Here is an 11,883-nt window from a genome sequence, read left to right on the forward strand (position 1 = left end):
GAATCCTACTCGGAATACCACAGACAAGGTTTAGACCTTCCGGATTCTCTTGAATGCCGCCATCATTCTAGTTAGGAGATTCTGGTTAGGAGATCTAAGAGATACTCATTCTAGCTTATTTCATGTAGAACAGAAGTGTTTGTCAGGCACGCGTTCATAAGGGAGAAGGATGATGAGCGTCACACATAATCATCACCTTCATCACGTTCTTGGGTGCGAATGGATATCTTAGAAGCGAAATAAGAAGTATTGAATAGAAAACAGTAGTACTTTGCATTAATCTTTGAGGGACAGCAGAGCTCCACACCTTAATCTATGGAGTGTAGAAACTCTACCGTTAAAAAATACATAAGTGAGGGTTCAGGCATGGCCGAGATGGCCAGCCCCCAAAACGTGATCAAAGGATCATAAAGTAATCCAAAGATGGTTAAAAAGACGTCTAATACAATAGTAAGAGGTCCTATTTATAATAAACTAGTCACTAGGGTTTACATGAGTAAGTAGTTGATGCATAAATCCACTTCCGGGGCCCACTTGGTGTGTGTTTGGGCTGAGCTGAAGTGTAGCACGTGCAGAGGCCATTTGTGGAGTTGAACGCCAGTTTCTGTGCCAGTTTGGGCGTTCAACTCTGGTTTTGGATCCTTTTCTGGCGCTGGACGCCAGATTTGGGCAGAAGGCTGGCGTTGAACGCCAGTTTACGTCATCTATTCTTGGCCAAAGTATGAACTATTATATATTGCTGGAAAGCCCTGGATGTCTACTTTCCAACGCAATTGGAAGCGCGCCATTTCGAGTTTTGTAGCTCCAGAAAATCCACTTTGAGTGTAGGGAGGTCAGAATCCAACAGCATCAGCAGTCCTTTTTCAACCTCTGAATCTGATTTTTGCTCAAGTCCGTCAATTTCAGCCAGAAAATACCTGAAATCACAGAAAAACACACAAACTCATAGTAAAGTCCAGAAATGTGAATTTAACATAAAAACTAAGGAAAACATCCCTAAAAGTAACTAGATCCTACTAAAAACATACTAAAAACAATGCCAAAAAGCGTATAAATTATCCGCTCATCACAACACCAAACTTAAATTGTTGCTTGTCCCCAAGCAACTAAAAATCAAATAGGATAAAAAGAAGAGAATATACTATAAATTCCAAACTATCAATGAAACAGAGCTTCAATCATATGAGCGGGACTTATAGCTTTTTGCCTCTTGAATAGTTTTGGCATCTCACTCTATCCATTGAGGTTCAGAATGATTGGCATCTATAGGAACTCAGAGTTCAGATAGTGTTATTGATTCTCCTAGTTCAGTATGATGATTCTTGAACACAGCTTCTCTATGAGTCTTGGCCGTGGCCCTAAGCACTTTGTTTTCCAGTGTTACCACCAGATACATAAATGCCACAGACACATAATTGGGTGAACCTTTTCAAATTGTGACTCAGCTTTGCTAGAGTCCCCAATTAGAGGTGTCCAGGGTTCTTAAGCACACTCTTTTTTTGCTTTGGACCTTGACTTTAACCGCTCAGTCTCAAGTTTTCACTTGACACCTACACGCCACAAGCACATGGTTAGGGACAGCTTGGTTTAGCCGCTTAGACCAGGATTTTATTCCTTTAGGCCCTCCTATCCACTGATGCTCAAAGCCTTGGGATCCTTTTTATTTGCCCTTGCCTTTTGGTTTTAAGGGTTATTGGCTTTTTCTGCTTGCTTTTTCTTTTTCTTTCTATTTTTTTTCTATTCTTTTTTTTTCGCCCCTTTTTTTTCTTTTTTTTTTCTGCAAGCTTTGTTCTTTGCTGCTTTTTCTTGCTTCAAGAATTATTTTTACGATTTTTTAGATTATCAAATAACATGTCTCCTAGTCATCATTCTTTCAAGAGCCAACAAATTTAACATTCTTAAACAACAACTTCAAAAGACATATGCACTGTTCAAGCATTCATTCAGAAAACAAGAAGCATTGTCACCACATCAATATAATTAAGCTAAGTTCAAGGATAAATTCGAAACTCATGTACTTCTTGTTCTTTTGAATTAAAACATTTTTCATTTAAGAGAGGTGATGGATTCATAGGACATTCATAACTTTAAGACAAAGTTACTAACTACTAATGATCATGTAGTGAAGGCACAAACATAGATAAGCACATAACATAGAAAACGAATAACAGAGAAAGCAAGAACAAGGAATGAATCCACCTTAGTGATGGTGGCGTTTCCTTCTTGAGGAACCAATGATGTCCTTGAGCTCTTCTATGTCTCTTCCTTGTCTTTGTTGCTCCTCCCTCATTGCTTTTTGATCTTCTCTTATTTCATGAAGCATGATGGAGTGCTCTTGATGTTCCACCCTTAGTTGTCCCATATTGGAACTTAATTCTTCTAGGGAGGTGTTGATGTGCTCCCAATAGTTTTGTGGAGGAAAGTGCATTTGAGGCATTTCCGGAATCTCATGGTGATGAGCTTCTTGCGCCTCTTGAGCTCCATGACTGGGCTCTCTTGCTTGCTCCATCTTTTTCTTAGTGATGGGCTTTTCCTCTTTAATGAGGATATCTCCCTCTATGTCAATCCCAGCTGAATTGCATAGGTGGCAAATGAGGTGAGGAAAGGCTAACCTTGCCATGGTGGAGGACTTGTCAGCCACCTTGTAGAGTTCTTGAGGTATAATCTCATGAACTTCCACCTCTTCTCCAATCATGATGCTATGGATCATGATGGCCCGGTCTATAGTAACTTCAGACCGGTTGCTAGTGGGAATGATTGAGCATTGAATAAACTCCAACCATCCTCTAGCTATAGGCTTGAGGTCCAATCTTCTTAGTTGAACCGGCTTGCCTTTGGAGTCAATCTTCCATTGAGCTCCTTCTACACATATGTCCATAAGGACTTGGTCCAACCTTTGATCAAAGTTGACTCTCCTTGTGTAGGGGCGTGCGTTTTCTTCCATGTATGGCAAGTTGAACGCCAACCTCACATTCTCCGGACTAAAATCTAAGTATTTCCCCCGAACCATTGTAACATAGTTCTTTGGATCCGGGTTCTTACTTTGATCATGGTTCTTGGTGATCCATGCATTGGCATAGAACTCTTGAACCATTAGGATGCCGACTTGTTGGATGGGATTTGTTAGAACTTCCCAACCTCTTCTTTGAATTTCATGTCGGATCTCCGGATACTCATTTCTTTTGAGTTTAAAAGGGACCTCAGGGATCACCTTTTTCTTGGCCACAACATCATAGAAGTGGTCTTGATGGGCTTTGGAGATGAATCTTTCCATCTCCCATGACTCGGATGTGGAAGCTTTTGTCTTCCCTTTCCCTCTTCTAGAGGATTCTCCGGTCTTGGGTGCCATCAATGGTAATGGAAAAACAAAAAAGCTATGCTTTTACCACACCAAACTTAGAATATTGCTCGCCCTCGAGCAATAAACAAAAGAAATAGAAGAAGAAGAAGAAATATAGAGAGGGAGAGGGAGATGAGGTTTCGGCTAAGAGGAGTGTAGAGGGGTGTGTTGTGTGAATTTGATGAAGAATGGAGGTCTTTATATAGGGAAGGGAGGGGGGGGGGAATTGGTTTGGCCATATGGGTGGGTTTGGGTGGGAAATTGGTTTTGAATTTTGAAGGTAGGTGGAGTTTATGAGGTAGGTTTATGGGGTTGTGTGAAAGAGAGTGGTGAGAAGAAGTGAGTGGAGGTAGGGGGATCCTATGGGGTCCACAGATCCTGAGTGGATCCTGTGGGGTCCACAGATCCTGAGGTGTCAAGGCATTTACATCCCTGCACCCATTAGGCATGTAAAAATGCCTTTGTATCCAACTCTGGGCGTTCAGCGCCAGGTTGGTGGCCATTTTGGGCGTTCAACGCCCATTTGTGTGCCATTTCTGGTGTTGAACGCTAGAACCATGCCTGTTCTGGCGTTCAGCGCCCAGAAGCTGCCCATTTTGGGCGTTCAGCACCAGAACCATGCTCTGTTCTGGCGTTTGAACGCCAGGCAGATGCTCCTCCAGGGTGTGATTTTTCTTCTGCTATTTTTGATTCCGTTTTCAATTTTTCTATTTATTTTGTGACTCCACATGATCATGAACCTAAGAAAACATGAAAAACAATAAAAATAAGAATTAGATAAACATTGGGTTGCCTCCCAACAAGCGCTTCTTTAATGTCAATAGCTTGACAGTGGGCTCTCATGGGGCCTCACAGATGTGCAGAGCTTTGTTGAGACTTTCCAACACCAAACTTAGAGTTTGGATATGGGAGTTCAACACCAAACTTAGAGTTTGGTTGTGGCCTCCCAACACCAAACTTAGAGTTTGACTGTGGGGGCTCTGGTTGACTCTGCTTTGAGAGAAGCTTTTCATGCTTCCTCTTCATGGTTGCAGAGGGAGATCCTTGAGTTTTGAATACAAGGGAGTTCTCATTCCATTGAAGGACTATTTCACCTCTGTCAACATCAATCACAGCTCTTGCTGTGGCCAGGAAAGGTCTTCCTAGGATGATGGATTCATCCTCTTCCTTTCCAGTATCCAGGACTATGAAATCAGTAGGTATGTAAAGGCCCTCAACCTTTACTAATACATCTTCTACTTGTCCATAAGCCTGTTTTCTTGAGCTGTCTGCCATCTCTAATGAGATTTTAGCAGCTTGCACCCCATAGATTCCCAGTTTCTCTATTACAGAGAGGGGCATGAGGTTTATACCTGAACCAAGGTCACAAAGAGCTTTAAAGATCATGGTGCCTATGGTACAGGGTATTATGAACTTTCCAGGATCCTGTCTCTTCTGAGGCAATGTCAGTTGATCCAGATCACTTAGTTCATTGATGAACAAGGGAGGTTCAACTTCCCAAGTATCAATGCCAAATAATTTGGCATTCAGCTTCATGATTGCACCAAGAAACTTGGCAGTTTGCTCTTCAGTAACATCCTTATTCTCTTCTGAAGAGGAATACTCATCAGAGCTCATGAAGGGTATAAGGAGGTTCAATGGAATCTCTATGGTCTCTAGATGAGCCTCAGAGTCCTTTGGTTCCCCAGAGGGAAGCTCCTTATTGACCACTGGACGTCCCAGGAGGTCTTCCTCCTTGGGATTTGCGTCCTCTCCTTCCTTTGCAGGTTCGGCCATGGCGCTTATGTCAATGGCCTTGCACTCTCCTTTTGGGTTCTCTTCTGTATTGCTTGGGAGAGTACTAGGAGGGATATCAGTGATCCTTTTACTCAGCTGGCCCACTTGTGCTTCCAAATTTCTAATGGAAGACCTTGTTTCATTCATGAAACTTACAGTGGCTTTAGATAGATCAGAGACTAGATTTGCTAAATTAGAAGCATTTTGTTCAGAGTTCTCTGTCTGTTGCTGAGTTGATGATGGAAAAGGTTTATTATTGTTAAACCTGTTTCTTCCACCATTATTAAAGCCTTGTTGGGGCTTTTGATCCTTCCATGAGAAATTTGGATGATTTCTCCATGTTGAGTTATAGGTGTTTCCATAAGGTTCACCTAAGTAATTAACCTCTGCTATTGCAGGGTTCTCAGGATCATAAGCTTCTTCTTCAGAAGATGCCTCTTGAGTACTGTTGGATGCAGCTTGCATTCCATGTAGACTCTGAGAAATCATATTGACTTGCTGAGTCAATATTCTGTTCTGAGCCAATATGGCATTCAGAGTATCAACTTCAAGAACTCCCTTCTTCATAGGCGTCCCATTACTCACAGGATTCCTTTCAGAAGTGTACATGAACTGGTTATTAGCAACCATGTCAATGAGTTCTTGAGCTTCTGCAGGCGTTTTCTTTAGGTGAATGGATCCACCTGCAGAGGTATCCAATGACATCTTTGATAACTCAGATAAACCATCATAGAATATATCCAGGATGGTCCATTCTGAAAGCATGTCAGAAGGACACTTTTTGGTCAACTGTTTGTATCTTTCCCAAGCTTCATAGAGGGATTCACCCTCTTTCTGTCTGAAGGTTTGAACATCAGCTCTAAGCTTGCTCAGCTTTTGAGGAGGAAAGTACTTGGCTAAGAAAGCCGTGACCAGCTTATCCCAAGAGTTCAGGCTGTCTTTAGGTTGAGAATCCAACCATAATCTAGCTCTGTCTCTTACAGCAAAAGGGAAAAGCATGAGCCTGTAGACTTCAGGATCTACTCCATTAGTCTTAACAGTATCACATATCTGCAAGAATTCAGTTAAGAACTGAAAAGGATCTTCAGATGGAAGTCCATGAAACTTGCAGTTCTGCTGCATCAGAGAAACTAATTGAGGTTTCCGCTCAAAGTTGTTTGCTCCAATGGCAGGAATGGAGATGCTTCTTCCATGTAAATTGGAATTAGGTGCAGTAAAGTCACCAAGCATCTTCCTTACATTATTATTATTTTCGGCTGCCATCTCCTTTTCCTGTTCGAAAATTTCTGAAAGGTTATCTCTGGATTGTTGTATTTTAGCTTCTCTTAATTTTCTCTTCAGAGTCCTTTCAGGTTCTGGATCTGCTTCCACAAGAATGTTCTTATCCTTGCTCCTGCTCATATGACAAAGAAGAAGGCACAGAATAATAATAATAATAATAATGGAGATCCTTTATACCACAGTATAGGGATCCCTGTGTGAGTGGAAGAAAAGAGGGGGAGACAAAGAATGTGATATAATGGAAGAAACACAACTGTGAGGATGGAAGAGAGGTGAAATGAGATGTTAGGATATGAATGAATAAATAGAATGAGATGGGGGAGGGATAATTTTTGAAAATTATTTTTGAAAATAGTTTTTGAAAAATGTTAGTAATTTTCGAAAATTAAGATTCAAAAATTAAATTAATTAATAAATTAAAAAGAAATTTTGAAAAAGGGGGAAAATATTTTCGAAAATAAGAGAGAGAGAGTTAGTTAGGTGGTTTTGAAAAAGTTAAGAAACAAACAAAAAGTTGGTTAGTTAGTTGAAACAAATTTTGAAAAGATAAGAGGTTAGGAAGTTAGAAAAGATATTTTGAAAAGATATTTTTGAAAAAGATAAGATGAGAAGATATTTTTTTGAAAAGATATGATAGAAATTAGTTTTTGAAAAAGATTTGATTTTTAAAATCTCAATTAATGACTTGATTCATAAGAAATCACAAGATATGATTCTAGAACTCAAAGTTTGAATCTTTCTTAACAAGCAAGTAACAAACTTCAAATTTTTGAATCAAAACATTAATTGATTATGTTATTTTTGAAAATTTGATATAAAAATAAGAAAAAGATTTTTTGAAAAATATTTTTGGAATTTTCGAAAATAACTAAGAATTTTGAAAAAGATTTAAAAAAAAGATAAGATTTTCAAATTGAAAATTTGATTTGACTCATAAGAAACAATTTTGATTTTAAAAATTTTTGAAAAAGTCAATCCAAATTTTCGAATTTGATGAGAGAAAAAGGGAAAGATATTTTTTTGATTTTTGAAATTTTTATGAAAAACATGAAAAATATGCAATGCATGAAATTTTTAGATCAAAACAATGAATGCATGCAAGAATGCTATGAATGTCAAGATGAACACCAAGAACACTATGAATGTCATGATGAACATCAAGACACAATTTTGAAAAATTTTTAATGCAAAGAAAACATGCAAGACACCAAACTTAGAATTCTTTAATGCTTAGACACTAAGAATTCAAGAATGCATATGATAAACATGAAAAGACACAAAACAAAAAATTATCAAGATCAAACAAGAAGACTTACTAAGAACAACTTGAAGATCATGAAGAACACTATGAATGCATGAAATTTTCGAAAAATGCAAGATGCATATGCAAATGACACCAAACTTATGATATGACTCAAGACTTCAAACAAGAAACAGAAAATTATTTTTGATTTTTTTATGATTTTCTAATTTTTTTTTTTGGATTTTTTCGAAAATTATATGAAAAAGGAAAAATAAGGATTCCAAAATTTTTAATATGAATTCCAGGAATCTTGCATTCTTAGTCTAAAGCTTCAGTCCAGGAATTAGACATGGCTCACTAGCCAGCCAAGCTTTCAATGAAAGCTCCAGTCCAAAACACTAGACATGGCCAATGGCCAGCCAAGCTTCAGCATGTAACACCAGAGTATATTGCTCTTGAAAACAAATTGCTGCTCATCATTTATCAAGTATGTAACTTACTTCTGATGGTTTGGAAGCCTCAGTCCAAAAGAATTTAGACATGGCTTTACAGCCAGCCAGGCTTCACATGCTTCATGAAATACTAGAATTCATTTTTAAAAATTTTGAATAAAATTTTTTTGAAAACATTTTTATTTATATTTTTTTTTTCGAAAACAAGAAAAAATTTTTTTTTTGAAAATATTTTTGAAAGATTTTTGAAAAGAGAACGAAAAGAAAGTTACCCAATCTGAGCAACAAGATGAACCGTCAGTTGTCCAAACTCAAACAATCCCCGGCAACGGCGCCAAAAACTTGGTGCACGAAATTGTGATCTCCAGGCTCGAACAAATCCTGGTAATGGCTTCAAAGCTTGGTGCTCTGATCTTAATTCATGATTGTCACAACTTCGATACAACTAACCAGCAAGTGCACTGGGTCGTCCAAGTAATACCTTACGTGAGTAAGGGTCGAATCCCACGGAGATTGTTGGTATGAAGCAAGCTATGGTCACCTTGTAAATCTCAGTCAGGCGGATATAAAATAATTATGGAGTTTTCGAATAATAAATAAAAGAATAGGGATAGAGGTACTTATGTAAATCATTGGTAGGAATTTCAGATAAGCGAATGGAGATGCTTTTCGTTCCTCTGAACCTCTGCTTTCCTACTATCTTCATCCAATCAGTCTTACTCCTTTCCATGGCTGGCTTTATGTGATACATCACCACTGTCAATGGCTACTTTTGGTCATCTCACGGGAAAATGATCCAATGCCCTGTCACGGCACGGCTAATCGTCTGGAGGCATCACCCTTGTCAATGGCTTCATCTTATCCTCTCAGTGAATAATATGCTCACGCACCCTGTCACGGCACGGCTATTCATCTGTCGGTTCTCGATCATGCTGGAATAGGATTTACTATCCTTTTGCGTCTGTCACTAACGCCCTACAATCGCGAGTTCGGAGCTCGTCACAGTCATTCAATCATTGAATCCTACTCGGAATACCACAGACAAGGTTTAGACCTTCCGGATTCTCTTGAATGCCGCCATCATTCTAGTTAGGAGATTCTGGTTAGGAGATCTAAGAGATACTCATTCTACCTTATTTCATGTAGAACAGAAGTGTTTGTCAGGCACGCGTTCATAAGGGAGAAGGATGATGAGCGTCACACATAATCATCACCTTCATCACGTTCTTGGGTGCGAATGGATATCTTAGAAGCGAAATAAGAAGAATTGAATAGAAAACAGTAGTACTTTGCATTAATCTTTGAGGGACAGCAGAGCTCCACACCTTAATCTATGGAGTGTAGAAACTCTACCGTTAAAAAATACATAAGTGAGGGTTCAGGCATGGCCGAGATGGCCAGCCCCCAAAACGTGATCAAAGGATCATAAAGTAATCCAAAGATGGTTAAAAAGACGTCTAATACAATAGTAAGAGGTCCTATTTATAATAAACTAGTCACTAGGGTTTACATGAGTAAGTAGTTGATGCATAAATCCACTTCCGGGGCCCACTTGGTGTGTGTTTGGGCTGAGCTTAAGTGTAGCACGTGCAGAGGCCATTTGTGGAGTTGAACGCCAGTTTCTGTGCCAGTTTGGGCGTTCAACTCTGGTTTTGGATCCTTTTCTGGCGCTGGATGCCAGATTTGGGCAGAAGGCTGGCGTTGAACGCCAGTTTACGTCATCTATTCTTGGCCAAAGTATGGACTATTATATATTGCTGGAAAGCCCTGGATGTCTACTTTTCAACGCAATTGGAAGCGCGCCATTTCGAGTTCTGTAGCTCCAGAAAATCCACTTTGAGTGCAGGGAGGTCAGAATCCAACAGCATCAGCAGTCCTTTTTCAACCTCTGAATCTGATTTTTGCTCAAGTCCCTCAATTTCAGCCAGAAAATACCTGAAATCACAGAAAAACACACAAACTCATAGTAAAGTCCAGAAATGTGAATTTAACATAAAAACTAAGGAAAACATCCCTAAAAGTAACTAGATCCTACTAAAAACATACTAAAAACAATGCCAAAAAGCGTATAAATTATCCGCTCATCAAGGAGCCTGCCGAAGATGAGGCCGTTACGTCTCGCCTTTATGTGTCCTCCTCGGGATAGCGTCATTTAAAGAACGAGGGTCAGTAAAACGTAAATAAAAAAAAAAGAAAAAAAAAACCGAGAAAAAAAAAACCGGAGGAGCCTGCCGAAGACGAGGCCATTACGGCTCGCCTTTATGTGTCCTCCTTGAGATAACGTCATTTAAAGAATGAGGGTCAGCACAACATAAAAAAAAAACAACACAGAGAAAAAAACCAAAAAAAAAACCGGAGGAACCTGCCGAAGATGAGGCCATTACGGCTCGCCTTTATGTGTCCTCCTCGGGATAGCGTCATTTAAAGAATGAGGGTCAGCACAACGTATAAAAAAAAAACCAGAGAAAAAAACCGAAAAAAAACCAGAGGAGCCTGCCGAAAATGAGGCCATTACGGCTCGCCCTTATGTGTCCTCCTCGAGATAGCGTCATTTAAAGAATGAGGGTCAGCACACCGTATAAAAAAAACCAGAGAAAAAAACCGGAAAAAAAACCGGAGGAGCCTGCCGAATATGAGGCCATTACGGCTCGCCTTTATGTGTCCTCCTCGGGATAGCGTCATTTAAAAAATGAGGGTCAGCACAACGTATAAAAAAAAAACCCGAGAAAAAATCGAATAAAAAAACCGGAGGAGCCTGCCGAAGATGAGGCCATTACGGCTTGCCTTTTATGTGTCCTCCTCGGGATAGCGTCATTTAAAGAACGAGGGTTAGCAAAACGTAAATAAAAAAAAAAGAAAAAATACCGAGAAAAAAAAAACCGGAGGAGCCTGCCGAAGATGAGGCCATTACGGCTCGCCTTTATGTGTCCTCCTTGGGATAACGTCATTTAAAGAATGAGGGTCAGCACAACATAAAAAAAAAAAACAACCGAGAGAAAAAAACCGGAAAAAACCGGAGGAGCCTGCCGAAGATGAGGCCATTACGGCTCGCCTTTATGTGTCCTCCTCGGGATAGCGCCATTTAAAGAATGAGGGTCAGCAAAACGTATAAAAAAAACCAAAAAATAAACCGAAAAAAAAACCGGTGGAGCCTGCCGAATATGAGGCCATTACGGCTCGCCTTTATGTGTCCTCCTCGGGATAGCGTAATTTAAAGAATGAGGGTCAGCACAACGTAAAAAAAAAAAAAAAAAAACCAGAGGAGCCTGCCGAAGATGAGGACATTACGGCTCGCCTTTATGTGTCCTCCTCGGGATAGAGTCATGTAAAGAACGAGGGTCAGCACAACGTAATAAAAAAAAACCCAGAGAAAAAAAACCGGCGGAGCCTGCCGAAGATGAGGCCATTACGGCTCGCCTTTATGTGTCCTCCTCGGGATAGCGTCATTTAAAGAATGAGGGTCAGCTCAGCGTAAAAAAAAATAATAAAACCAGAGGAGCCTGCCGAAGATGAGGCCATTAAGGCTCGCCTTTATGTGTCCTCCTCGGGATAGCGTCATGTAAAGAACGAGGGTCAGCACAACGTAATAAAAAAAACCCAGAGAAAAAAACCGGAGGAGCCTGCCGAAGATGAGGCCATTACGGCTCGCCTTAATGTGTCCTCCTCGGGATAGCGTCATTTAAAGAATGAGGGTCAGCACAACGTAAAAAAAAAAACCAGAGAAAAAAACCGGAAAAAAACCGGAGGAGCCTGCCGAAGATGAGGCCATTACGGCTCGCCTTTATGTGTCC

General features: G+C 40.0%; 1 non-coding gene across 1 annotated transcript; it reads left to right on the forward strand.

Moving 5' to 3' along the window:
• Window positions 1-5,875: 5,875 nt before the first annotated feature.
• On the forward strand, window positions 5,876-5,983 carry LOC148567718 (small nucleolar RNA R71). Its single transcript, XR_015882031.1, has one exon. It is a non-coding gene; the product is annotated as a small nucleolar RNA R71 (small nucleolar RNA).
• Window positions 5,984-11,883: the final 5,900 nt, after the last annotated feature.

The sequence above is a fragment of the Arachis ipaensis genome, chromosome B4 (assembly GCF_059453495.1).
Source record: "Arachis ipaensis isolate K30076 ecotype BB chromosome B4, ASM5945349v1, whole genome shotgun sequence".
In the NCBI taxonomy this organism is placed as follows: domain Eukaryota; kingdom Viridiplantae; phylum Streptophyta; class Magnoliopsida; order Fabales; family Fabaceae; genus Arachis; species Arachis ipaensis.